This window comes from Fukomys damarensis, unplaced genomic scaffold (genome assembly GCF_012274545.1).
Source record: "Fukomys damarensis isolate Sample0158 unplaced genomic scaffold, DMR_v1.0_HiC HiC_scaffold_5, whole genome shotgun sequence".
Classification (NCBI taxonomy): domain Eukaryota; kingdom Metazoa; phylum Chordata; class Mammalia; order Rodentia; family Bathyergidae; genus Fukomys; species Fukomys damarensis.
The window spans coordinates 27,218,375-27,242,910 of record NW_022900917.1 but is presented as its reverse complement, the minus strand read 5'-3'; the positions used below and the strand labels follow the sequence as shown (position 1 = coordinate 27,242,910).

The 24,536-nt window shown below is 37.2% G+C and overlaps 1 long non-coding RNA gene across 1 annotated transcript in view; it reads right to left on the bottom strand.

The window, feature by feature from the left end:
• Positions 1-24,283, bottom strand: part of LOC117284738 — a 69,465-nt gene extending 45,182 nt beyond the window's left edge. The window contains exon 1 of the long non-coding RNA XR_004515822.1: positions 24,238-24,283. This is a non-coding gene — a long non-coding RNA (uncharacterized LOC117284738). The remainder of the gene's footprint in view (positions 1-24,237) is intronic.
• Between the last annotated feature and the right edge of the window lie 253 nt (positions 24,284-24,536).

The following is a 24,536-nucleotide window of genomic DNA, read 5'->3' as shown; positions in this document are numbered from 1 at the left end:
TTTGGGAAAGATGACATTTATGGTACTATCAAATGTTAGAGACAGAAAGAGTTTGTTACCACATAAGGCTACATAACAAACTGCTCCAAAAAACTTAGCAACTTGAAAGAACAATCTTCTGTTTGTTTTTGGTTTTTGTTTCTCACATATCTGGGTAAGCTTGATAATTTTGTTGAGCTGGCCAGGTATTGGTTGATCAATTCCAAATTCATGCACTTTCTGTGGTCATCTTATAGGTCTATTTTGAGGCAACTAGGTCAAGTTAACCTCATCTAGGAAGACCAGGCTCTGCTATACATGGTCACCTTCAGGCTTGCTGTGCTACTGGCAAAGGCCCGAGAGAAAAAGGAAGTGAGGGGAGGAGGGATGGGAAGGAGGAAGGGAAAGAGGAAAGGAGGGGCACAGAAGGAGTGAGGAGAGTGAAAGAGAACATGCAAATTCTCTTGAGATCTCAAATGAGAATCTACATATGACTTCTACAATTTTCTATTGGTCAGAACAAATCATAAACAAATCCAGACTCAAGAAGAAGGAAAAATAATTCTTTCCTTGACTCAGATTTTAAAGGATAAGCTTACAGTGAAGAATAAGAAAACTGGAGCCATCTTTTTATCACTCTATGGCAACAAAATCTTGGATAAGATCGGGTTATTACATGACCTATCCATCTTCCTAGTAATATCACTGCTTATACATTCCTAAGTAGATTATATTTGAGTAGCACTTTTGAATTTGATAACCATTTGTAACGATTTGATTGAACTTTACTGCAACAAGGATTTAACCCTGCAGTAAAGAGGAGGGCATGTAAAGATTTTATATTGTGGAGGAAACAAGGTCAGACTTGTGCATAAAAAGTTAGCCTAGAAGGTGTAAGATACTTGGAGAAGGTAAATAAAATAGAAGAGCAGTTGAATATTGAGTAGATTTGTGGATAAATTCTATAACTCTAAACTTAAGTATTAGATATAAAAAGAAAACAACAACCAGAAATATTTAGCAAGAGAGACAAAAAACAAGATTTATTGGCTCATTGGTATATTTAGGCAAAGGAAGGAATTTATATGTAACTCTAGGTTTCTAACTTGGGTATCTGGGTAAATGCTCAAAATAGTTGAAAATGATGAGCAATACTTACCTGGCAGGGGAGATACCATGATCACAAAAATCATGAGCAGATTTGAGTCAGAGGAACAATCTAATGAATCCAGTTTGGATATGTGGGGTCAGAGGTTCCCAGAAGACTTGAGCAGGTATTAATTATCTATTGGAAATATGAATGTGAAACTCAGGAGAACTCTGTGTCAGACACAGCTGATAAGCCAAGACTGTGACTGAGGTGGTAATGGAAGTAAACATATATGGAATCAATATATCTGGAAAGAAGTTATAGAAAGGAAATAATTGAAGTTCAAATGAATTTACGGGGCAAAAGGAACTTAAAATGGAGCCCTAAGAAGCATCAACACTGAAAGGTTAGTCTGAAAGAGAAGGGGTAGGTAGGAACTCAAAGGAGACTGAAAAGGAGAATGTAGAGGGTAATGTGATGAAAAACAAAATATAGTAATAGTACAAAAACCAAAGAAAAAGGAAGATGGCAAAAGAGTTTGCACTATTAAATGCCTAGGATTTCATCACTATGAAGTACAAAGTTCATCTGAATAAGAGTGTTTCAGCAGTGTTATGAGAAGAAGAAGTTTAGTTGGAGGAGTGGTGATTTTCTGATAACTAAGAAAATGGGTAGCCATAATACTGCTTGAGTTTTGAGGGTAGGTGAGAAGGGGTAGTTAGCTTCTGCCTATTTGCTGAGACATTCATCTTTAGGGTCCTGAGCCTCCATGTAGTAAGTCTACCTACCCAAGGCCACCATGATTCAAGGAAGCCAAGGTTACATGGCGAAGCCATGCATAACAGCTTCAGTCTACAACTCCAGCGAAAATCCCAGCCAAAGCCAGCATCACTGACCAGAAGTGTGAGAGCATTCGTTTTCTGGTAGTGGCTGCACCAGTTATCAGGTCACCCTCAAGTTTTCAAGTTTTCTTAGCTGAAGTTCCAGCTATCATGAAACAGAGGCAAGCCATTCCTCCTCAGTCTATCCTGTTTTTGACCTTCAGGATCCATAAACAATAAATGTTGTTTTAAATGACTGAATGTTGGTGCAACTTTTTACACAGCCATACTGACTGAAACATCATTGAAAGAAATGATATGTCCAGAGAGAAAAGATCTTCAATAGCATTATAATTTTAAAAGTTCTCACATTTGCAATATCCTTCCCAACTCAAACTCTAATCTTTCCAAGTTTTTGTCATGGATAACACTCAAGTTAGCTGTATCTTTTCACAAGTTTCTCGGGATTTATAAGAAGCTCTTACTATAATTTCCTGTTATTTTATTTCTGAAACCTATCCTAAATTTCATCTTCTCTCTGAAACCTGCAGTGACTTCTTTTAATAAATGTAATCATTCATTCCTATGCTTTGAACACGTTAAAGAGCTTTGTTATTTTTTAATAAATGTGCCCTTTCATTCTAATAAATCTGAGACTCAATCATGTTTTCTTGTGTCATATTGATTATCCATCTCAGGTCAGATAGATTTTCAATACATATCTGCTGATTGACCTATTAATGCAAAGATTCCCACTAGATTTTTAACCCTGATTATTTTCTTTTGCAACAATAAAATTTACTATAACTTCTTGATTTCAAAGAAAAGGATTGTGTATAATAATTAACATAGAAAGTATATACCATTGTTAGTGTCTTCAAAACTTACTTTTGTTAATAGAATGCTGGTTTTATTTTGATTATACCATCTAAAGAAATGTTGTTCAAGGATTACAAGTGTCCAGGTTAATAAATGCAATGATAACGCATATTGAGAAGTACTGGGGCAAGTTTATAGCCACACAGTTTTCTAGAAAAGGAAACAGGGAGAGGAAGAGTGAATGACTCGGTAGGAGGTAGCTTGTTAATTAGTAAACAAGTGCTTTGTATGTATTGAGCCATGAGGCTGCCTTTCAAAAAAACAAAGTCCATGAGAAATTTCAGCTGTTTCCTGAAAATATGCTCACTTGCACTTCCCTAAAGTAAACATGTCTTATTATCTGTGAGAATGGAGGCGTTTCTTTATGGAGAAGAAAGAGACAAAATTGGAGGGGCGGGTGAGTAAAGCACCATCTCAGAAGTAGTCTGCAGAGAGAGATTTTTGTGGTTGAGGGCTTGCTCAGTAGATGCAAGCAGTTAACACAGTGTATGGACAGCCATATAACTCATTCTTTGTACTTAGAAAATTTGCAAAATTAAAGGACAGAATTTGAGTGTGGGCAGGTTAGGAGATCGGGGCCAATTGTTTCCTGGATGTGTTTAAAATGCAGGCATTTTAATCAGGGGCTGTTAGAATCGTCAGACTTGGACTATTGTCAAGGCCCTTGGCCCATGATCCAAGTTACTGAGATCATGGACTTTTATTTATTTGATAAATATTCACTGAAAACATGAGTCAGACATTGTTCAAGGTACTAAAAACACAGCAATGGGGTGGGAAGGAAGAGCAGGTTAAAGTCTTTGCTCTGAAGGAATTTAAATGTTGCTAGTAGGGAGACAGATGTAAGTAAATAAGTAAGATTTTTAGATGATGATAAGTCTCCTGAAGAAATTAAGCCCAGTGATGTAATAAAGTTTGACCTTGACATTCCATAAAACAAAATCCTGTGCAAGCTACTAAACTGGTTCCTGTGAAGTTTAATCCATCCATGTCCCTGTAGAGATTATGGACAAATCAAAGCCTGTCAGAAGACTTAGACAGTTCATTCATCCCTGTTGGATGATGGCTCTGAAGATTCTTGATTGCCCCTGGATCTCCCTTTGGCTATAAGAGATCTTCAGGATGCAAAAGCAAGAAAGTTCTCCAGTAACTTGGAGATGTTCTGAAATTATAGGACTGTTTCAGCAGATGCTCCTTGTCTAAAATGGCTTTTCTCTCCAAACATGCCCCGTTTTATGGCCTACTTATTTATTTTTCTTGGTTGCCTTAATGTCATTGATATCATATTCCATTTATTCTTGAACTTCACCTTCCTTCTCTACCACCATACCTGGGCTATTTTGCTTGCTTTCTGAGACAAGTCAAGCTTGCCTAATCATATCCAAGACCTAGCCCTGTCTGATTGTTGCTATTTGAATGAAACATGCTGCTGACATGCCCCATAATGATGACAACCTGACAGAACTTAGTTTTGCGTTCCTTATGTTAAAACTAGGATGTCTGCCAATATGCCTATGCTTTAAAATGCTCTAGCAGTGTCGTGTGTGTGAGTGTGTGTGTGTGTGTGTGTGTGTGTGTGTGTGTGTGTGTTGTCGATGCTGTAGGTCAAACCCAGGGCTTCAAACAGGCTAAGCAAGTGCTCTACCACTGAGCTATACATCTAGTCCTGCAATGTCCTAAATCTATACTGTCTAATATTTTTCAACTGAAGAGGTTATGCTTTGAATACTTTATAGTGAAGTTTCCTAAATAAGATAGCTAAATGCTAGGCCTATATTATGGTTGACATCTAGATGTCCCCCAAAAGTCTGATGCATTCATAGGTGGGGCTTTGGAAGTGACTAGATCTGGAGTAAGTGATGCTGGATTAGTCCACTGATTGGTTTAGTATAGTTCTGTGTGACTGACTTACTGAAGAGGGAAGACCCACACTAGCTGCAGGTGGCACCAACCAAAAGGCTTGTAGCCTATATAGAATAAAAAGGGAAAGAAGGATAAAGGCTGCTGCCTCCTGCCTGCTCTGCCGTGGACTGTTTCTCCTCTGCATGCCCCGCTGCCATGCCACTCTGCCTTGGAGCCAGCTGTCTGTGGACTGAAATCTCTACAAACTGTGAATTAAAATAAACCTTTTCTCATTTAACTTGCAGTTTTCTAGTATTTTTGTCTCAGCAATGAGAAAGTAACTAAAACAGCCTCCTAGTCAGCAGAGGCAAAAAAAAAAAAAATCCATCAATTAGTTGAAACAACATCAAGAATCTGTTAGAAGAAGCAAGGTATGTGGGACTACCTGGCCAAGACCTATTAAGCCAGGGGTGTGATCACTCCACCAGAGTTTGAGGGCCCCTGAAATGCCATGTAGTTTAATGTTCTAAAATCATTTACATGAGTTGCTGGACAAAGATGTTCAGATACAGAAGGGGAAAAGACAGTTTATTTGAAGGACAAGTGGGACTCTCATATAATCTAACCATAAGTACTATTATTAGGACTTAAAAATGTTGAGAAATCTTCAGCTCATCTCTTTTGTTTTCCTTTTGGGGGGTGCAGGGGTTGAGACAGGGTCTCACTATGTAGTTCAGACTGCTCTGGAACTCACTGTGTAGCCCAGGCTGGTCTTGAACACGTGGTGATCCTCCTGTCTCAGCCTCCCGAGTACTGGGATTACAGTTTTGTTTTGTTTTGTTTTTTTCCTTTCAAATAGCACATTTTCCTTCTTGGCATCTGTCAGTTTCTTTGTGCAGCCAGGCATCTTTCATCAGGTTCTTGGATTCTGTTGTGGGGTAACTTCAATTTAGCATGAGCCTTTGCCCAGCTATGGACATTTGATTCAGACTTGACCAGAAGTTAGTCTCAGTGCCGTAACTGATCACTAAGTCAAATTCTGTGTCTCTTAGTTCAAATTCTTGTGAAAGATAATTTGGTAGGCTCACTAGGCTTTGGGCTATTTTCCCCTGGGTTTTCTGTGGCAAGCTCCTGGAGATTTTATCATCCTGTGTTGCAAACTCAGTAGTTACAGATGTAATCAAAGGGAAGACTTTCTTAGATGGCAAGCAAGCTAAGAAGGGAAGCAGTAAATACAGTGAAGCTATGAAGATCCAGTGCTAAGTGTGTACAACTCAGCTACTCTGAAGCCTGAGGCAAGAGAACTGCAAGTTAAAGACTATCCTGGTAAGGACTTGTCCAAAAAAAAAAGCCAGTGAAGTTATAAAGTTTGACTACTAAGCAACTATCCCCGACTACCACAGTCCACTATTTTCAGGCCAACATCTTTTTTTTTTAGGCCAATATCTTGATAGGTGGTTGTCATAAAGATTCTGATTCCTCCAATTTGTATAGATATTTGAATTGCCTATCACAAGGGCAGAAAATAGTTATCAATTAATCCATTCTTCCAAAGGGAAATCAAATTATGACATGCTAAAGTTAGACATTTTGTAAATTATGATCAAGCAGAATTAATCCCACAAAGTAAGAACTTGGGAAGTAACAATGAATAATGATGTTATAAAAAACAGTTTATAAGGGTCTAGTAAATGATAACCAACTTCCTTATAAACTCATGTGCTATACCTTCTCCCCAGCATAACTTTCCCTTCACTCTCTCAACAAAGTCTTGCTCATTTGTCAAGATCTAGACTAACCATCACTTTTAGAAAGCCTTTTTTGCAGTCTATTTTCAAAGCCAAAGGTGATCTCTTGCTTCTTTTGTCACAGACAATTTAACTGAATTTCTGTATGAGCAGGGAACTTGTTTTATGCTTCTTTGAATTTCCTATAATACCTAACATAATATGTACATGAGTCTTAAATGATTATCTATTAATTAAGCCCAAATAACCAAATATATTTGGTTAATAAACTTCACTTTACACAGAAATCAAAGCAATAGTCTATCAATTAAAGTTCCATGATTATTTTATTTAATTAACAGATATATCAAGAGAAGAATCCTTATATACATCTTACTACAAAGAATGCATAACCCTTTATGCAACATCAAAATAACAAATTATAAAAAGGCAAATTCAATGAAGAAATATTCACTTACAAATTCAATCAAATAATATTGATAGTGTTCTCACTGTGCAATAGATACATAAATGTGGCATAGTAAAGCAAAAAAGGTGGGAAATAAAAATGTGATGATGTGAACATTTTATATAGTCACCACGTAGTAATTCATATTGAAAAGATACTAAAAGGAATTGTTAAAAATTTCCCATTGAACAGTTTTGTAACATCAGCTTGCTTATAAATTATTTGTTCAATACTGTTTTCTTCAGGGAATATAAGCTCCACTGGGGCCCAGACTAGTTCTGATTTCTTAGTATTGAAGCCCTGGTATGTAGCACCAAGGCCAGAACATAATCACAGATCCAATAAGCATCTGTTGAATGAATAATGAATACATTGGTGTGTAAGGATTAAAGTTACATGTTTTCTAAAATTTAAGCTTACCAAAATTTAAGCTGTCCTTTACTGAAGACAATTTGAGAAAGATAAATCATTCAAGACAAGGAGTCCTTATCAGTAAATTAAAATAAAAATAAGGTAAATTTAGATTGGATTTTAGCAAAGGCTCACAGGCTCAAGAGTTTATTTTGTTTTTTTCTCATTGAGTTTATTGGTACATTTTAGGGATACAGTACAGTTACATTCATTACTGGGATCTTGTACCTTCACATGACAGGTCTTGGTTCTCATTTTTTCCCCTTGTTCTTGCCCTCCCTTCACTCCCTCTGCCCATCCCCATTTACACTTTATTTCCGTTTTTTCATTTTATCCTATTTTTTTCTTTCCCTTTTAACCTTTCTCCTAACCTTCCCACTTTCCTACACCTTTAGCCCTTTTCTTCCTATTTCACATTGTCAGTTATCTCATTGGGTCTTATGTACTATTGTAGTTTGTTCACGAGAAGCTATTCGGTATTTACACATGTGTGACTTATTTCACTTAGGAGTATATCTTCAATATGTATCCATTTCCTATGAATGAATTTAATTTCTCATTCTTTATGGCTATTATTCCATTTTATAGAAAAACCACAACTTCTTTATCCAGTTTCCAACGGATGGGCAAATAGGTTGTTTCCAAGATTTAGCTATTACAAACTGTGCCGCTATAAACATAAGTGTGCATATATCACTGTGATATGATTATTTTAATTCTTTTGGAAAGATACCCAGGAGAGGGATGGCTAGGTCAAATGGAACCTCTAGTCCCAATTCTTTCAGGTATCTCCATATTGATTTCCATAGTGGTTGCACCAGTCTGCACTCCCACCAACAATGGAGAAGGGTTCCTTTCTCCCCACAATCCCGCCAACATGTTATTGAGTGATTTCTTGATAGCAGCCATTCTTTGTGGGGTGAGGTGGAATCTCAGTGTTGTTTTCATCTGCATCTCTCGAATGACCAGTGATGTGGAACATTTTTTCATATATTTACTTGCTGCTTTTACTTCTTTGTCTGAGAAATGTCAGCTGCTTTCAGATGCCCATTTTTTATTCGGTTCCTTATATTTGGGGGGGCTGATTGTTTTGAGTTCTTTATATATTCTAGATAATAGTCCTTTGTCTGAGGAGTAGCTGGTAAAAATTTTTTCCCACATTGTAGGTTGTCTCTTAGTTCTGTTGATGGTTTCTTTTGCAGTGCAGAAGCTTTTTAATATGATGAGATTCCAGTTGTTGATTCTTTCTGCTAGTTCCTGTGTTACTAAGGATTTGTTCATAAAGTCTTTTCCTATGCCAATGTCTTCCAGAGTTCTGCCTAACTTATCTTCCAGCAAGTTTAGTGTTTCTGTTTTAATATTTAGATCTTTAACCCACTTTGATTTTAATTTAGCGCGTGGTGAAAGATAAGGGTCTAGTTTTAATCTTTGGCATGTTGACATCCACTTTTTCCAACACCATTTATTAAAGAGGCTATCTTTCCTCCTGTGGGGAGGTCAGCTCCTTTGTCAAAGATGAGGTAGCTGAGTGCATCTGGATTTGTTTTTGTGTCTTCCAATCTGTTCCACTGATCCTTGGGTCTGTTTTTTTGCCAGTACCATGCTGTTTTTATCACAGTGGCTTTGTAGTCTAGTATCAAATTAGAAATTGTTATACCCGCTGCCATGTCTCTGTTGCCTAGGATGGCTTTTTCTATTCTAGGTTTTTTATGGTTCCAAATGAATTTTTGGATTCTTTTTTCTAGTTCTGTGAAATATAGTGTTGGAATTTCAATTGGCATTGCATTGACTCTGTATAGCAGTTTTGGTAGTATGGCCATTTTCACTATGTTGATTCTTTCTGCCCAGGAGCAGGGTATATATTTCCATTTTCTTATATCCTGTTCAATTTCTTTTTCAGAGTGTTGTAGTTTTCAGTGTAGAGGTCTTTTGCTTCTTTTGTTAGATTGATTCCTAGAGACGTCATTTTTTGGATGTTATTGTAAAGGAAACTCCCTAATTTCTCTCTCAGTGAGTCTGTTATAGGCTCAAGAGTTTAGTAATTTATTCCACAAATATTAATCAAATCCATACTGAGTGCCAGGCAGTTTAGTGGGTGCTAGGACACAATAAAAATAAGGTAAACTTGGCCTCTGTCCACATGGACTTTCCAGAGATCCAGAAGGTATTAGCAAGTTCAAAGATTATTTCCTTTTCATATAATATAAACCAAAAACTCTCACAAAAACTAATTGCACATGTGACAAGCAAATGTCTAACAGGATTTGATCATATTTTGCCAAATATAATTCTCATTTCTACATTGTGCTCTATAATTTCTCACATAATCCATGCTGTTTTGCATTCTAGGTCATTGTTCATGCTGTTGACACTTGCTAAAATCTTTCCTCACTTAAAGTCCTTTTGCTTGTCTAAATCTATTCCTCCTTGAAATTTTGACACAGTCTCCTACCTGCCACTTTCCACTTCTCAACCACCATAACCTTAGTATGCATTCCCTAACACTGTGTTTAGCAAAGTGTATTCAAATCATGATTTGTCTCTTTTCTGAACTCCAAGTTCCTCTATGGTAGAGGCTAATTTTCATTCATTTTGTTTTTATGATGTCTGGTACATAACAGGTGGCCAAAAATGCTTGACTGGAACTGAAGCCTCTGTTTGCCATTTAGAAAATTATCTTCCTAATATAAAAGCGAGGACTATGCTTGACAGCCTGTAGTTTCAAAATTTCTTTAATGGGCATTTTACATTCTGAATCATGAGAAAAAAAGATAGCTGAAAACATTTACAAAGCCTGAGTACATTCTCTTTGCTTCTCACCCACAGCTCAAATTCACATGAGAATTTGAAGCTTGAACACCATTATCTTCACTGTTTCCCTCACAGTAAACCTATTTAATTTCTTAATATGTCAAACACCTAATGATTGCATAATAAGCAAATTCAGACTTCTTTTGGCAAGTAAAATACCTAAAATGCTATTATGCTAGAAGGGAACATTCTCTGGTCTTGTTACTGCTCCTGGGGTGGCAAAACAGGCATTTCAGAAACAGAACAAAATAAAAGGAAATGTAAATACATGAGAATACTTACCATACACAAATATTACCTCTCGGCCGCGCCCTCTCCTGCAGGCTGCATCCCCCATCTTCAGCGCCAGAGGGTCTTCTCAGCCGCACCCTCCCCTGCTGATGCTACTGCCGCCATCTTCAGGGCTAGAAAGGTAGCCATGCGGGCACCCCCCGAACCCCCTCTCCCAACCTTCCCCCTCGAGCTTACAGACGTCCTCTTTGTGCCAGTCTTTGGACCTACTCTGTAGAGGCAGAGGTGGTCATAAAGAGTATTTTCTGGCACTTTCAACTTTGAACATCTTTAAAGAAGTGGTGGGGGAAACTTATAGTAGAACTGAGTGCAGTTCAACCCTTTAGGAGGTTGGGGAGCTCAGTCTGGGCCTCGCAGCCGGAGCTCAGTCTGCTTTGTGGGGTTCTGCCACCAGCTAGCTGAGATCAGGGGACTCAGCTCTGCAAATGGCAGCACATGTAGTATATTATGACAGCAGTGATATAGTCTGAAAGAGGCCCTTCAAACTCATTTTTGTTTCTTTCTTTTATTCAACCTACTCTGCAAATTCTTTTTTTTTCTTTTTGTTTTCTTTCTCTAACTCAGTCCCCTACTCCACTATAGTATCCCTCATCTTCCTTTTTGGTTCTGCTCTTTTCCTAATTCAGATTTCTTCTTTTATTTTTTCTTTTCTTTATGTTCTTTTCTTATGTTATGCTATCTCACTCAAGGGTTATTATATTTCTATTTTGTTTGTTCTTTTTGAATTTAACAACTTCCTGACAATTGTCTGGTCATTCTACTTCTTTTGGCTTCATATGAAACCTTCTCTAATTCTTATACTTATCTACTCCTCTTGTCTTAACTTTGTTTTAAACCCCCATTGTAAATGATAAATATTCTTATTGAAAAGTTTATTTACTGTAAGCATTATTTGGATTGCTTCTTGATTTTAATTAAATTCACATGGTTTGAAGGTAATAGATTGATGACTACCATAAGTGGTCAATTTGCAAATTGTACTTCATTATATTGTAGTGCTGATTGTATCAATTAGGATAAAGGATTGTGATTGATTCAATGAGCTGTTTTCATTAGTATTATGTAAATGAGAATGTCTATGAATCATTTGAGACCCATGGGCTGATGCCCAACTATATCAGGAAGATTTAAGTAATAATCTAAAGGTTAAATTAAGGACCACCCAACAACAATAGTAAAAATGAGAAGACTTTAAGTGAGATACAGGGACAGACTTCCAGTTCACCAATGTCAAACAGTGGGGCAGATGAGGATGAAAAGTCTGATAGTGAATCATCAGGACACCCTGAACTCAAGGCACAGGAAGTAACAAAACTGATCAGTCAGGCTCTAGAGAAATTTAAAACAGAAGTAATTTCCCAGATAATCATAGAGATGACGAGCAAAATGAAAGTTATAATTTGTGACTCAGGACCATGATAGAAGCCATGAATGCCCAGCATAAGAAAGAATTGGAAACAATAAATGCCCAATACAAGAAAGAAATGGAGTCCATAGGACAGACTCAAATGGATATCCAGGAGATTAAAAACTTCATTTAGGCTGGGTGTGGTGGCTCATGCCTGTAATCCCAGCACTCGGGAGGCTGAGGCAGGAGGATTGCTGTGAGTTCGAGACTAGCCTGGACTACATAGTGAGTTCCAGGTCAGTCTCAACTACATAGTGAGACCCTGTCTCAAAAAACAACAACAACAACAAAAGAAACTACCAAAAGCTCATCATAAAAAATAAAGTATACAGCCTGGCATGGTGGCACATGCCTGTAATCCCAGCACTGAGGAGGCAGAGGCAGAAGGATCATTGTGAGTTCGAGACCAGCCTGGACTACATAGTGAGTTCCAGGTCAGTCTCAACTACATAGTGAGATCCTGTCTCAAAAAAAAAAAAAAAAAAAAAAGTAAATGACTTTAAAAAGCTGTTCACAGAATTAATTATAGAAAACTTCCCAAACAGAGGGGAAGAATTTGACATACAGATAAGTGAGGCATATAGAACTCCAACTAGCTACGATAAAAAAAAATCTACACCTAGATATATAATAAAGATCCCAGAAACCCAACAAAAGAACAAAGTACTATAAGCAGTAGGAGACAAGAAGCAAATTACATGCAAAGGGAAGCCCATCAGAATCAGAGCAGACTTTTCAATACAAACCCTTAGGTTAAGGAGAGCCTGGAATGAGATATTTCAAGTACTAAAAGAAAACAACCTCCAACCTAGACTGATGTATCCTGCAAAACTTTCTTTTAAAATGGATGGGGAAATAAGATACCTCCAGGATAAAGAACATCTGAGAAACTTTATGAATACCAAACCAGCACTACAAGGAATTCTAAACAATATCCTAGAAAAAGACAATGAAGGTAACAACACAATGAGGCCCAACAGAGCAAATCAAATAGGCAAACCGAGAAACTAAAAGGAGAAGGCGAAAAAAAAGCATGATAATAAGTTAGTACATATCAGTTATAACCATCAATATTAACGGCTTCAATTTACCAATCAAGAGAAATAGACCAGCAGAATGGACTAAGAAGCAAGATCCAATAATATGTTGTATACAAGACACGTCTAGTGTAAAAAGAAGCCCATAGACTGAAAGTGAAAGGACAGAAAACTTCATGTAACAGGAGCCCCCCGCAAAAGCAGGGGTAGCAATCTTATTCACAGACAAAGTAAATTTCAAACTTAAACTGATTGAAAGAGACAAAGAAGTTCACTACGTCCTTGTGAAGGGAACAATTCAAGAGGAAGAGATAACAAATAATTTATTTTTAACTTATTGAGTATGTCAGAAAGTATATATGCTTTTTTTTCCCCCTCTTTTCTTCTTTTTTTCCTTTTTCTTTTTCTTCCTCTGATGCTGGGGATTAAACTCAGCACATTGTTCTGGCTAGGCAGGTGCAGCACTATTGAGCTAAATCTCAGGCTTTACATTTCATATTTTTAAAATTTATCAATACATTAATCCTTGTCTCTATATGTTGGTCTACCAAATTGATGAGTTATTTTGGTTCTCACTTTCTTTGCTTTTTTATTTGAGAATTTATCAAATCTGTATATATGAGTAGTATGAAAAGTATTAAGGTCCATCTGTCCTTTTCCTCTTTCATCTCTGCTTCCTTTTCTGTCACTACAGGTTGTTTGGTTGGAAATTTGTTAAGACAAATGTTATGTTATCGATATATCTTTGTACCTATTTTCTACTGATGATGAAAATTAATTTTTAAGTAAATTTTATTATAACTATGCTTAATCATTAAGTATCTAGTACATATTACAAATTCTCCAACTCCCTCAAGGATATTTGTTTTTTCTCAAATTATATACAAATCATCAACATTCCACACATCACTGCACTGTTTTATTATACCTAAGTATATATTGTATTGTAGAAAATATGCATTGTGTATATGTGTGGGGGGTATGTTTTTACATATATATGTGCACTGTTAAATGAGAAACATGGGCATGAATGTGGTAGGATTGTGCACATTTGGCATAGTGATAGTTCCTCTGGCAACCTTATAATTTCTTTAAATTACATGCTTGACTTAATTCATAGTCATTCATTTGGGAAGAATATTACATATCTATTGGCATTAAATTCTATCATTATGCTTATAAAAATATAATAAAATAAGAATGGGATATAATAAAATAGAAACAGAAAAATCTGATCTTAAAAATGTGAATTTTTTAGTTGCTTTTTGATTTCAAATATAAGTATATTTTTTTTCTGTGGGAAGTTTTGTTAGAAAATGTAAGTGGTACAATCAACAAGTATATGATATTTATCAATTAATAAAACCAAGGAGTTTATAAATCATAAAATTTGAGGAAAGTTTCCCAACTATAATACGTAACTTTGTTTTATTTATAATTACATTATTTCAAAAATATTATAAGAAAATGAGATAGAACATAATGTTTGAAGATCATATCAAACTAATGTATTTCAATTAGTCTGTGTTACATAAATTCTTGTTTATTTCATATCCTTTTTTGCTGTCATATATATGCATATTTGAAATTTTTATTTAGTACCTTCATTTCTTGTTATCATGTATGTTTGCAATCTTTAATTTAAAAAAATATTACCTCTGACATAGTACATCACTACAGAGTCAGTGTCTTTGCTGATTTTTATTTCAATATCCCTGTTTATCTATTATCGCAATAGACAATTTCATTACACATTGCCCAGGCTCAGTGCCTTAAACCAATAAATATCTATCTCGTATACTTCAGGTTGAAAATTTCAAATGGGCATAGTAGGAGGATTCCGCTTCTCGGTTGGATATCTGCACATATCTGGGGCCTGATGGCAGTTGGCTGATCTAGAAGGGGCCTCCCTGGGATGTCTGAGAAAACTTCTCTCTTCCACATAGGTTTTTAAACTTTGTGGATCTATATATAGAAAACCATAAACTTTAGTTAGGGAAATTAAAACACCAATAAATAAATCCCAAGAATACTACATTCTTCAACACAGAAACGATTAGAAGTGATGATGAAATTATACTGAGAGATATTGCAGGCCAAAGAGTGCCTGAATCTATTTGTGGTCCACATACCTTTCCCTTGTGATGGGTCTCCAGGGGAAACAATGACAAAAAAGGAAAAGTAACATCTGACATCAATGCCCAAGGCAACTACTAAAGTAATTACTAAGAGCTATACCTAAGAAGTCAATACTGGAGATGAGGTGGGACACTAAAAAAATACTGGGTTCAAAATAAGTCTGGAAAAGAAGAACAAAACAAAACAAACTCAAGAATAAGTGGCTAAAATAGAAAAGAAAAAGTAAAAAGTACAATTAAACCTAATCTTATTTATAATTACATTAAGTAAAATGATCTAAGCACTCCAATTAAAAGCCATGTATTGCTTAGATTAAACTGAAACATCAAGACTCAACCACATATTGTCAACAAGATAATTACTTTAAATATAAAGAAACAGATACATGAAAGACAGAGGGTGGAAAAAAATACCACACAACAGAAGTCATAAGCAAACTGAAGTGGATATGTTAACATCAGAAGAAACAGACTAAGTAACACATTTCCTAATTACTTATGGCTCATAAAAGAAGTCATAAGGAATATCAAAATATTTAGAGCTAAATAAAATACATTAAAATTTGGATAATGTTGAGCTCAAAAGGAAATTTATGCTTTGTTTTATATGTTAGAAAAGAATAAGATCTGAAATGCATAATGTAAGTTTGCACCTTAAGGAGTTAGAAAAAGAACTTCAAATTATTCCTGATAAGTATAAATATGCAAGTGAATGATAAAGACGAAAGTCAAAATAAATGAAACAAAATGAACAGACAATAAAGTTAATGAAACAAAAGATGTTTTTCAAAGAGATCAAACTGAGATAACTTTAATTTCACTGATCAAGTAAAAGAGGGAGAAGATGCAAATAACTTATATTAGAAACAAAAGATAGTACTGTATAAATAACTCTATAAGTAGTAAAGAATAATGGAAGAATACTATGAAGAATTTTACAGAAAAATTTCTAAACCTGTAGTAAAGAAATAGAAAAATTCAATTGTCTTTTTCCACAAGAGAATTTGTACTTTTTTGAAAAAGAAAACTCCTAGCATAGACAATAAATAAAGGACACTTTGAAGATCATTTTATCAGGCCAATTTTACCCTGATAACAAATCTAGACAAAGTCATTACAAAAAATTTACATATAAATATCCCTCATGAACTTGGGTTCCTTAAAATCCTTTGGATATTAGTAAGTAGAGCTCAGCACCATGAAGAGATGTGGCCTATCCCAGGAATGCAAAGTTAGTTGGATACTTTAAAATCATTTAACCCATCACACCAAATCTGAAATTTAAAATAAAATAAAACAAAGAAAACACATAAGATCATCTCAATAGATGCCTCTTTCCCAGGAATTGGTACAATTTAATATTCATTTATGAGTTTTAAAGAAAAGCATATCCAGAAAACTACAAATGACATTATACTTAATGGTAAAATCATGGTTGCTTTCCCTAAACAGAAAGGAAAAGGTAAACTACTTTTGTTCAACATTATATAGAATGCTCTAGTCAGTGCAACAAGGCAAGAAAAGCAAATAAAAATATGACATAAGGGGAATAGATATAAGACCCATCATGCTAGATGTCAGATACGCCAAGTTTGTGTTCCCTGAAGTTGGAGAATGAATTCTAAGGAACAGAGGCTAAGAGTAGGAAAATTTACTGGGGAAGGGGAATAGCTCCTAGGAGACAGGACAGGTCCCAAATGGGTTGCCAACAAGCCCACTTCTCAAAGGAAGTTTTATACAGCAAAGTCACGAGGAGTGTGTACAACTTGGGTAAAAACTACAATCAACCAATAAGAATTCAAGGATATATGGATGATATCATTAACCTTGGCCCATAATCTGTAGTCTTAGTCTTAGTGGGTTGAAGAGGATGGTCCACCTCCAATGAGATAATGGTCTATCTCAGGCTGGTACTAATGATCTTGGGCTGGTACTAAAAATCTCAAACTTCTGTTCATCCCTTAGGGAAGTATGCAAATCTGGCCATCAAGACTTTCATCTTTTTCACATGCACCTCCAGCCACAGCTTTGATATGTTTTCATCCTCTGCATTGATTTCCAGGGCCCAGCCCTGTTGAGGGTTAACTCTGTCCTACAATATTTCTGTCAGTCTATATCAAACATGCAGAATGGAAACAAGAAATAAAGCTTTTTATATGATTACTTATATGGAACTCCCAAGTCTATAAAATATTATTAGAACTGAAGCTGGGTGTGGCTCTGTGGTAGACTGCTTTTCTAGCATGCTTGAGGCCCTAGGTTCAATCCCCAGCATGCAAAAAAAAAAAAATCATTACTAGAACTAAAAAGTTTATTTACAAGGTCTCAATGTAAAGTCAGTAGTGAACTATGAGAAATGGAATTTTAAAATGCCATTTATAATAACAAGTAACATAAAATATTCAAGGATAAATATATGCAATAGCTGTACTAAACAACACATAGAACATTGCTAAGAGAAAATAGAAAAGACCTACATAAACTGAGACCTAATACTATATTCATAGATTGGAAGACTATTTTGCTTTCTTGTTATTGGGGATGAAACCCAAGTTTTTACATCTTCAGCCATAAGCCCTCCTTTTAAAAATTTTTAGTTTTGAGACAAGATCTTGCTAAGTCACTAAATTGCCCAGGCAGGACTTAAATTTACCTCAGCCTTCCAGAGTGCTGGGATAATAGGCATGCAGGACTATGCTTGGCTTAAATATTATTAAGATGTCAATGTCTCCTAAATTACCTATGTATTCACTATCACAATCAAATCCCTCTGGGTGTTTGTAATAAAACAGTCAACTGGCTAATTCTAAATTTCACATGTTCTACTGCCTGCCTCACAAGCGTAAGGTCCTGAGTTCGATCCCTGATACCGGGGGCAAAAATTTTTTTTTCACATGAAAATGCAAAGAACATGAAAGAGTAAAGAATCATTTTGACAAAGAACAAATTTGGAAGCTTTAAAGTTACTATTTTCAAGAAATGGTAAATTTATAGTAATTGAGAAAACATGATATTTGTATGTCATAGTCTGCTTTCCACTACACTAATAAATAACAACAGGCTGAGTACTTTATAATGAAATTTCATTTGGCTTTGAGGCCCCAGAGTCCCAGTGCATGCTGCCAAGCCTGGTGGAAGCCTTTCTGCCTAGTCATCATGGCAGAAGGGCGAGACAGAGTAGAAGCAAGGGAGCAAGAGGTGACTGAACCCAATTTTATAATAACACACACTTGCGGTAATTAACGCAACTATGCAACAACCACAATACATTCATGAGGGCAGAGCCCTCATAACTGTTGTTTAGAACCCTACCACACAACACTGTTGGATTAGAGATTGAGTTTTCAACACATAAACTTTGTGGGATATATTCAATCCATCACACTGTATAAGGATATACATATAGTTCAATGGAAGGAATAATCTATAACTGGACATTGAGCTTTCACCAAAGTGCCCAAGTAACTCAGTAGAAGTTATCTTTTCAATACATGTTTGAACAATTGTATATCCACTTAGAAAGAAATGAACACTGACTCTTTCCTCCCACCACACCAGAAATTAATTTAAAATGGATTATAGATCCAAATGTAAAAGCTACAACTATCAATTTCAAGAACAAAACATGAAAAATCTTCACTGGCTTAAGAGTAGGTAAAAATGTCTTTAATATGTCACTAAAAGCATGAATAAAACATCAAACAATTGGTAACTTGAACTTCACCAAAATAAAAATGCCTACTCTTCACAATGCCTATGAAGAAAATGAAAACACCAGTGAATCTGTTCCTGTGTAAAAAAACTCTCTGGAACTTAGGAGTTGAAAACAATAATAGGAATCTAGTATTACTCACAGATTTTGTGGATCCAGAACATGTTAATTTCTTGGCTTGCCAGTGGTAGCAGAGAGCATCACATGAGACTGCACTTATCTGAAGACTCCACAAGGGTTGAAAGAACCACCTCCAAGTTGCAAATGTGGCAATGGATTACTCCCACCTATTTATCAAGAGACCGCCAGAGCCTCCCTACCTGGTCTTCCCAAAGGACTGGCCTTCTCTAGAGCAAGCAACTCAAGATGGCAAGGTGGAAGCTGACATTTGGCTTATGATCTAGCTTCGTAGAATGCACATATTATCACAATTTCTTAGTCACAGAGGTCAGCTCTATTAGGGATGGGACTATACGAGTAGATATCAGGAGGCTGGGATCAGTGGGTTGTATCTTGGAGACTGATTGCATAGCAAGCCACATCTGAGGGACAATACGCACAACATATATATCTGACAAAGGACAGGTATAAAAAATAGAATATTTACACCAAAGTAATAACAGGACAAAACTTGAAATACGCGAAACATATTAACAGATATTTCCTAAGAGACAATATACAAATGGCCCATAAACAATGGAAAAGATACTTAGTATTAGTTAGTCATCAGACAAATTAAAAACAAAAACACCCACTTCCACCAGAATGGCTGAAGTTAGAAAGCTAACACCACTAGGTGTTGGAGAGGAAAGGAAACAACTGTAATTCTCAAACTTTAGCAGCTAAGATTCATGTTGGTAAAATCTTTAACCACAATAACCCCAAACTACAAAGAAACCAAATGTCTATTGACAGGAAAAAATTGTAGCAAGTTTATATTATGGAATATTACTTGGCAATAAAAAGAAACAACTGCCACACATATGAATGAATTATGAATGAATTTATAAAATATACTGAGCTGTAACAAGACACAAAAGTGTACATACCTGGTGATTCTATTTATACCAAATTCTTGGAAAATAAAGTTTTTTTTTGTTTTTGTTTTTTGGTACTACCAGGGATCAAACTCAGGTCCTTCTGAGGCAGGTGGTGGAACCACTGAGCTAAATCCCCAGTCCCAGAAAATAAAGTTATTGTACAGTGACAGAGAGCAAATCAATAATTGCCTAGGCTCATGAGTAGCTGGGGACAGGAAAGGATGGAGGGTGCTTTTTATTGTGCTGGAAATGTTTTACATCATAATACTCATGGTTACTACCTCAACACCTTAATTTGCCAGAATTCATTGACATATACCAATTAAATGAGGTTATTGTAATGTATGAAAATAATAATTAGGTCATCAACTTAAAAAGAGTAACATTCTCTTTTGGTCAATTTTTGATGTCAACTTGACTGGATGAGAGATGCCTACAGAAGTTGTAAATCACTACTACTGAGTGTGCCTTTCAGGGTCTTTCCAGAGAAGACTGCATGTGGGTCAGTGAGTTGAGTGGAGAAGAGCTGCCCTGAAGGTGGGAAGTGATCTTCCAATGAACTGTGAAATGATGGGAGAGGAAAGCACAAGTGCAAAACTCCCTGGTTCTTCTTCCCCGAATGGGGTGTGTTTTCTCCTATTCCTTCCCTGGAACATCAGACCCTAGGTTCTTTGGCCTCTGGGATGCCCTGCCTCTTGTCTGGCCATCTGGAAGTTCTAGAGGTTTTGGCCCTCTATTGGGGGCTGCGCTATAGGTCTTTCTTGTCCAGAGGCTTCCAGTCTCTGAGTTATTACTGCTGTCTTCTCTGGTTCTCTGGCTTGGAGAAGGTCATCATGGAACTTAGACAACTCTATGAGTGTGTCAGCCAGTTTCCTAATAAATCCACTTTCATAGGTATGTGTGTTTTTTGTATTTAGTGTTTTATTTGGTACTGGTGATCGAACTCAGGACCTTGTGCTTGCAAGACAAGAGGCAGAACCACTGACCTATATCCCGGGTCCTCATATGTATGTATTTTATTGATTCTGGTTCTCTGCAGAACTCTAATATAATTGCCAAAAATAATTTGCTTCATAAGATATAATTTCTTTAAATTATTCCCAAACTTAAGTCTAATATACTTGATAACTTTGACATACTTGAGGGAGGTAAGCAGAAAAGAGGACCAACGAAAGAGGGCAGGAGACCTCATGCTGATTTCACTGCTTCAAAGGAGTCCTGAAGCGAGCAGCAGACTATCCTGAGTGGTGGTGTGGTCTATGGATTTCAGGTTTTGACCAGCAGTGGAGCAAGAGAAAAAAAGAAGGAAGATCAAGAAGTAGGTGAAGGAAAAATCCAAATAAGAAATGGATATGACTGCAAATTCTACCTTTTTCACTGGCACATATGAAAGAGGAAACTCTTAAGGTCCAGGGGAAAGTAGAACAGGTTGGTGCAGTTTCTTGAGCACTAATGCCACTGTTGCTTGGGTGGAAATGGAGTCTGTCCCTTGTGCACTGTATGATTATGATTAACACCATCCCTAGCCTCTGCCCTCTAGATGCCACCCCCGTAACCTCCACCAAAAAAATGTCTCATGACATTGCCAAGTTCCTCTGGAGTGCTACATTGTCTCAGGTTGAGAATTACTGGATACATGGATATGTTCCTTATTGCTGCATAATATTATCCCCAAAATTGAGTGGCATAAAATAACAAACATTTATTAGGTCACAGTTTCTATGGGTTAGGAATGAGAAGTTCAAGTTCAAGGTCTCTGATGAAGTTGTAGTAAGGATGCAGTCCTCTGAAGGCTTGTCTTAGGCTGAAGGACCCTATTCTGTAACGTGGCATTCATGCAGCGATTAGCAGGAGGCTTGGGTCCTTGCCAATTGTTGATAAAACATGTTAGTCCTTGCTACGTAGGCTCCTCGTAGGGCTGCTTTATGTATCCTTGTCCTTGACAGCTGCTGATGATGTGGGGGAGTGGAGGGGACACATGATGCTTTGTCATGACCTAGTCTTGGAAGTATCAGTTCTGCCTTTTTTGGGGTCCAGTAGAACCATATTGCTAACCATAACCTACACTCACTGGGAAGATAATTAAGGTGCAGTTTGTGAGGGAAGGAGTACTAATAAATTATGGGTGTATTTTAAGACCTCTATAAAAAGACAAAGTTTAAAATGGGCCGAGAATAACATTAGTTATTTTTAAAAAATGAAAAATCAACACTCCCAAATAAACCATAAAGGATTAAATTACTTGATGAAAAAGAATTGTCCAACAAGTAGAAAAAAAAGTAAAAGACAGATAAATTCTATGACCCTAGATGGAAAGGAATGTGAAGAGTAAAAATAAAAATAAAAAAAAAGGAAGAGACCAATAGTTTGCCCTAGGATCAATACCTACATTATATAAAGTGCTCATTTGTGAATATTCCAGGAAGAAAACGGACAATGCTGGACCAACAATAAGATACCATGTTTACTCATATGAAAGTACACCACAATCTCTTGGGCACAGTGAAGCACATTTACTTTCATACAGTGCTATAGGAAAACTGATAATAACAATTATAGCAACAGTAATCCATTGATTATGTGCCATCTTTATGAATTAGCTAACGTATTTTACTTGTAGCAAGTCATTTACTTTTTACTACAACATCACGTGGTAGCACTACACCAATTTTCTAGCTGAGATACAATCAGATTAAGTAACTCAGCCAAATCTCATAGCTTGTAGGTAGGTAGCAGCAGGATCTGCTTATCCATTAGGCATGTTAGGCACAGCGTCTGAGGCTCACAATAGTTGTAGAGCCCACAAAACCACTTTACTTCTTTTAAAATCAGAAGGGGGAATATATATACGTTTAGGATAAAGAAAAGACGTTAACGTATAATGTCAATACATTTGTTTCTATACCAATGTAGTTAGAAAATATGGTTTGTTACTGCTTCATGGAGAAAGAGGCTCATACAGGTAAAAATGCCTAGGGCAACTGAAAGAATGTTGCCTGCAGTGGCAGAGCTGGGTTTTGATCTCAGGCAGAGTGTTATCTAAGCATAAGTTTTCCCTGCAAGGCAAATTGCCAATGTGTTTCAAAAGGGCTGAACGTGTTCACAACTTTTGACTACGTTTAAGGATTTAACCTAAGACAGTAAGAAAATGGACAATGATTTATGAAAGGATATTTAAAAGTGTTCATCTGAAGCCAAAGAGATGTTCAATAGTTAAAATAAATACCAATATGAGGTGTCAACTTAGGGGACTAGTAGAGTACTAGGAGCTTCTTTACAGTGCTGAGGAGGGAACAGCGATGGGGAAGCTGAACGTGAGACACACTAGAGCAGGAAACAGAAGGAGGAGTTGCACAAGCTCTGGAGCTGGGGATAAGTACGAAGTTGAGGGAGGCTCTTTATGCACAGTGTTGAATTTATGTAACGGGATCTGACAGCAAAATAATCTTGGTTGAAGTACAGACTTGAGCCAGTACAGTCGAAGAAATGTCAAGGGTTTTTGTAACAGGAGAGCCAGAGCAGGTGAACAAGATGGTGGCCTCGATTATCATGCTAAATCTGGCACAAAAGCTCTGAAGGCGCAATGGAGTATTTGAATCAAGGCAGTGACATTCTTTGATGTGCATTTTAGAATGAGCTTTGTAGATCATGTGGGTATGCACCTACTTCAAGTGTGAAGTCAGGGGGCAGAAACTGATGCTCTGGAGTAGAAGGGGATGTGCATTTGTGCAGTCCATACACCATTCTTTCAAAAGGTTTAGAAAAAGAATTGGAAAGGAGCTTTTAGGTCAAGGGAAATTTTGGAAAACAAAGTCTTAAAACAGGATTATGCTGGGCCGGGGATTTAGCTCAGCGGTTCGGTGGCCTGCCTTGCAAGCACAAGGACCCGAGTTCAATCCCCGGTACCAAAAAAACAAACAAAAAACAAAAACAGGATTATGCTGAGAAGTTACAGCCAGTAGAGGGTGAAGTTAAGGATATACGAAGAAGGAACAGACAGTAGAAGGTCAGCTTTGGAGGAGTGAAGACATCTAGCATCAGACTGGAGAATCAGTAAGCTTGGCGGTGGATGGGGGTGATACGTGGAGGCTGGCTGAGATGTTTAGGATAAACCTATAGAAATCTATGCCCGAAGACCTTTACTATCTCTCCAAGTAGAAGACTAAGTCGTACGGAGTGTCGTGTAGTCATCACTGAACTCTTTGCAAATGTTTTTCTTCCAAAAGCCGTACAAATTACCAACAGAACTTTGCTAAACCAGCTGACTCCATTGTATAGTGGAGCTAACAGACGCTATCTTATGGGACTGCTGCGTGGATTAATTGTGCTGACACAAGTACTTGCTCACTAAGCACCAGCTTTAGCATTTGGCTGATGTGGTGGCGGGGGACGAACAATTTGATTACTAATAAAAACGGACTGCGAGTCTGGTATGACCATCTGCTAAGTGCAATTATTTACTCTTGCAATGGGTTTCAAGTCAAATACTAAACTCGGAAGCTAGGTCAAGAAGTATTTATTAACAGCCGACTTTGTCTGTACAGCGTTGCAGAAAAGAACACCAAGGGTCGGAGGATCGTACCTGAGGTCACGTACAGGGTTCCGCCGCGGACCGGAAAGTCAAGTCAGCAAAGTAAAGAGCAAGAGTTCAGAAAAGCCTCTTCCCAAACCTCGGCTGCGGCCCCGCCCCTTCCACCGGTTCAGGCCCCGCCCCCCTCTCCTATTGGCTGGCCCTCTACCTCCACTCGACCACTCGGAAGACCCGGAGGAGTGGAGTTTTCCAAAGGCAGCCTTGGTGCGCCCTTGCTGCGCATGCTCGCGGGAAGCCAGATTCCGGGTCCGGAGTTGGAGGCTTCGGGCGGCCGCAGCTCAGCTCGGCGC